The sequence below is a fragment of the Carlito syrichta genome, unplaced genomic scaffold (genome assembly GCF_000164805.1).
Source record: "Carlito syrichta isolate Samal-C Ts95f unplaced genomic scaffold, Tarsius_syrichta-2.0.1 Scaffold115756, whole genome shotgun sequence".
NCBI lineage: Eukaryota > Metazoa > Chordata > Mammalia > Primates > Tarsiidae > Carlito > Carlito syrichta.
This window is the reverse complement of record NW_007059852.1, coordinates 82,225-87,537: the sequence shown is the minus strand read 5'-3', so window position 1 is coordinate 87,537 and position 5,313 is coordinate 82,225.

Below are 5,313 nucleotides of genomic sequence, written 5' to 3'. Positions count from 1 at the left end.
TTTTTGAGTCAGGGTCTCACTCTGTCACCCAGGCTGGAGTGCAGTGGCACACTAACGGCCACCACAGCCTTGACCTACTGGGCCCAGGTGATCCTTCCGCCTCAGCCTTCCAAGTAGCTGGGACTACAGGTCACCACGCCCTGCTAATTTTTTGATTTATTGTAGAGACAAGGTCTCGCCATGTTGCCCAGACTGATCTTGAACTTCTGGGCTCAGGCAATCCTCTAGCCTTCACCTCCCAAAGTGCTAAGATTGCAGGGATAAGCCACCACGTCTAGCTGAAAAGAATACTTTTTAAAAATCAAGATGAGACTTAATTCTGCCTGAAGATATCTTCATGGTCCTCACCCACTGGCCCTCTTTCAAGGGCCCCATCTGTACCTGTCTCTGGCCAGCTATCTCAGAAAAGCCTGTTTACTAATTTTTTTTTGAGACAAGTCACTTTGTGACCCAGACTGGAATGCAGCGGTGTGATCACAGCTCACTACAGCCTCAAACTCCTGGACTCAAATCTCAGCCTCCTGAGTAGCTAGGACTACAGGTGTGCACCACCATACCCTCAGCTAATTTTTTAAAATATTTTTTGTAGAGACGGGGGGGGGGGGTCTCACTATGTTGCCCAAGCTGGTCTTGAACTCCTGGCCTCAAGCAATTCTCCTGCCTTGGCCTCCCAGTGCCAGGATTACAGGCGTAAGACACTGCACCCAGCCCCACATTTTATATTATGCAAAACTTTCATGCTCTCTTGCCTTCATTGCCACCCATTCAGGCCATGCCTTTTTTACCCAAAGAGCCCATTGCTGTGGTTTCCCCACAAAAGAATCACTTCCCTAAGATGAAATATGCCGCATCCCTAGAAAGCAGAAAAAATGGCAGCAGTCTCTGTACTAAAGGGCTTTTGAGTTTTTCTGCCCAGACTGTAAGTTTCTTGAGGGCAGGAACCTGTCTTACATATCTCTGCATCTCCAGCATCCTGGGGGTTTCTATATGTGCCACAGCAGTCTCCCCAGGGGATGCAACATCCTAAGGCCTGGCTCCAACTTATTCAGGAGTCTGCCCCTCCTTTGACACCTGGCACAGCACAGTCCACACAAAGGACCCCTAGCAAACGTTTTGTCAGACTGAGTTGCTTTGGTGAGTAAGTTAAGTGACTTGGAGACATAAGCGACGGTGGAACCTGGGCCAAACCTGGAGCAGAGCCGGATGGTGACAGCAGCTCACATCTATTGAGCATTTACTACTTGCCAGATGCTCCTCTGAATGCTTTCGTGCATGAGTGCACCTAATCTTCACAGCCTTTACTAAGTGGTTTCTATCAACATCCCCATTGTACAGATGAACATACTGAGGCATGGAGCCAGTAAGAAACAGCATCCTGTTCAATACTGTCACGTTCTATGGGTGCCACGGTGTGACTGCCGTTAGGAAGTAGTTATCTAAAACAGTGGTTCTCAAACTTGGCCTTAAGTTAGAATCACTTGGGAATCTTCTAAAAATTCTCATGCTCAGGCCACAACATATACCAATTAAATCGGCATCTCTTGGGGGATGAAATCCAGTCAATGGTAGTTTTTAAAGCTTCCAAAACGACTCCAATATGCCGCTAATTCTGAGAACCAGGGATCTGGGCCAAACCCTCTATCATGCAGATGGAGATGGTGAGGCCCTGAGAGGAGCAGTTACTCAAGGTCACCCGGCAGGGCAGTGGCTGAGCTCAGGTCCCCCGGTGTCCAAGGCAGGCTCCTTCTGCAGCAGCACACCCCATCCTCCAAGTCACTGTGGGCACAGAACTGGCAGACTGCTAGTCCCACGTGGACCTTAGAGCTCTTGGCTCAAGGCTGGCTCGGAGGAACGGCCCCAGGACAGGCCAACAAAGCCACCTCTTCCCAAGGATTCCCCATTCAAGCAGCTTCAGAGGCTAGATGCCTCAGGGCAGAGCCCAACCTGGACATTCTCCAGGCTTGGACACCACCCTGGATTTAACAGGAGCTCTGGGAGACTCGGGGATGGGTGGGGCTTGGGACAGGACATCATGGGAATTGTGCTACAGGCACAGGCAAAAGAGCTGGGGCAGGCACGGAGGCTGATTTCTCTGACCCTGCCCTGTGGGGCCCCTGTACTTCCCCTCCTTCTCTTCCCACCCTCTGATGACGCACTGACCCCTGCCCTCCACCTCACTTCCCTCACCCCTTTTGGGGAGGTGGCAGAAATCCATTTCTGGCAACTTGAGGGTCAGCCGTCAGCAATTTGCTTTCATTCTGGGGTCTAGCTGGTCAGGTCTATCCAGGGACCCCACAGAGCCCTGTGTCCTGCCTGAGAAGATGCATGCACACACACTAAACAGAATCTCTGCAGAAAGAGGAGAAGGGAGGTACCCCAGGAGTTCTGAGTCATTGGATTCAGGGCACTCATGGCCAAATGCCACCCTTGGAAAGCGGGTGGAACGGTTCACAGGGAAAGACAAAGAGGCTGAACAAAGGAACCAATTTTTCAGTCCTCTTCCTCTCCTATCTCCTTTTAAAAAATACATATTTTTTCTTTCATAAAGATAGTGTCTTGCTATGTTGTCCTGGCTGGTCTCAAACTCCTGGCCTTAAGCAATCCTCCTGCCTTGGCCTCCCAAAGTGCAAGGATTACAGGCGTGAGCCACCCTGCCCAGCCAAAAGTAGACTTTTATTATAAAAGATGAAAGGCAATTTGTATACCTATCCTCCTAGCAGCAGTATTCACAACAGCTAAAAGGTGGAAACAACCCAAGTGCCCATCCATCTACGGATGAATGGAGAAACAAAACGTGATACATACACACAATGGAATATTATTCAACCTTAAAGAGGAAGGAAATTCTGACTGCAACATGGCTGCAACATGGACGGCCCTTGACGACATCATGCTAAGTGAAATAAACCAGTCACAAAAGGACAAATACTGTACGATTCCCCTTACGTGAAGTACCTAGAGTAGTCAAATTTATAGAGACAGCAAAGAAAATCGTGGATGCCCAGGGGAGGAGAGGAAGAGGAAAATGGGGAGTTAGTGTTTAAGAAATACAGGGTTTCCATTTTACAAAGAGTTTTGGAGATGGATGGTGGCGATAGTTACCCAGCAATGGGAATGTACTCAATGCCACTGAAATGTACACTTAAACACAGTTAAGATGATCAGGCATGGTGGTTCACACCTATAATCTCAACACTTTGGGAGGCCGAGGAGGGCGGATTACTTGAGCCCCAGAGTTCAAGACCAGCCTGGACAACATAGTGAGACCTCATCTCTAATATAAATATCTATAAATTTAAAAAGAAAAAATTGGTTAAGATTAAATAAAAACAAAAACATAAAAAAGAAAACAAAAATGATTAAGATGGCAAATTTTATGTTGTGCATATTTTACCACCTTTTTTTTTTTAATTGGAGAAGAAATAAAATAAATAAAAGCCAGAGTTAGCGATCTAGCCACCCTGACTGACGTGGTACTCGCGAAGAAGGAAGGACTCATTCCCCTGCCTTCCGGTCTCCCTTTCTGAGACAGATACCATTCTGAGACAGACACACAATGAACAAACTCAGGATCTGTCCTGATCATAAACAGGAAATAATCAATGGGTTTAAATATTTACATGGTATACAGGCTTTGGGGTGAGGACATTCCGGGGGAGGGCAAAAAGGAAGAGGAGGAGGGGGCAGGAGACACAAAAAGGATGTGAATGTTAGTAGAAACGGGTCGAAGTCATCCAAATGTGTGTTTCAAGCACACCCAGGAAGACAAGGACAACGACAGGAGGGGGAACCCCCTGTCCAGGCCCAGGAAGTATGCCAGAGCCTGGGCCACCCCGTTCTTTCCTGCAAGGGAGATCCTTGTTTACCCTGTGAGGCTGGAAGAGAATGTAATCAAATTACAAGTCGTTATTCTAACCGCCTGTCTCCAGTGGAGAAGCCAGGCAGGAGGCTGGGAAGGGGAAGCAAGTCGTTTTCCAGGACACTGTTTGTTTGCTCGCTCCCCAGCTCCCTCTGTCCCCAAGCCCTTTCCTCCCTTTCTACCTTCCCCTGTCCGGGCCTCTCCTTCCTGCCTTCCCAGCTCTGCTCTCTCCCCCATCAGCTCCCTGGGCAGACCTGGGGTAGAGGAAGCAGAGCAGGCTCCTCTTCACCTGGTTTCAGCAGGTGACTATGGGTAGGACCATAGGAATATCCTGCCTGCCCCCCAGCTTCTCTTCTGTGGTTAACCTAACACCGCCCCCCCCCCACACCCTGCAAAAGAATCTTCCCAGTCCCTCCCACCTCCCTGCCAGAGAGTAAATTCAGCTCCCCTGTTTCTAGAAGCCAGGTCACTTGATTAGTAGGACTCTGTCTCTAACTTGCTGGTTCACTTTGGGCAAGTCACTTGTCCTCTCTGGAGCTGAAATGGGGATTATTCCAGAAAAAGAAGCCTCCTCTGCTTGCCCTTTCCTGCCTTCCAGGACTAGTGTGAGAATGAGAGGTGATTCCACCCGTCAGAGACCCTCAGCTCTCAGAGACCCGGAGGCCTAAGGTGGATGAAATACACAGGCCTTCAGCCATGGGAGCAGTGGCCAAGGTTGTGGAATGGCCCTGTGCCCTGGCCCCCCACAGAGATCCAGGGACCTACGTGGCCTGTAAGCAGTGAACTAGATGCCCCCCGCAAGGGTCATCCCATCCGTCCCCTGCCTCCACTCAAGCCTGCATGCAGTTTCTCAGAGAGGAGGGGAGTAGGACATAGGTCCCTTTGAAAGGCCAGATGGGCTGAAAAAGGAAAAGCACGCATTCTCCCTCTCCTGCATTCTGGCCAGTTGCCTTCCATGACCCAGTAGGAGTGAGTAGAGAGACTGGCTTGCTTCCTCCTCTGGACTCTCACGTCCCAGGGCCTGGCAGCATTTAGTGACAAATGCACCAGAAAATCTTCTCTGGGGTCAAAAACAAACTGTTAGCAAAGGGGGTATATTTTCAAACATTAAGTTATGACAGCTCGCTTGCACACGCGCTCAGTCTCACTCTTACACACACACACACACACACACACACACACACACACACACACACACACACACACACGAGCTATGTATGGTGCGCATGCCATGCAGACATGATTACTTATGTCCCAGGCAAAGTCTAGTTTACATTCTTTTATTAATAAAACCCCCAACTATAATATATTCACCCTGAAACCACCAGATCCAAAGCTTACTCCCAAAGTTTCCTCCAACAGGAAGAATGGCATCGAGGGAGCATTGTGACTGTTCCTGTCCTGGCCCTGCAGTCTTCTCACTACCCCCCACCACCCTCCACCCCTACCCTGCA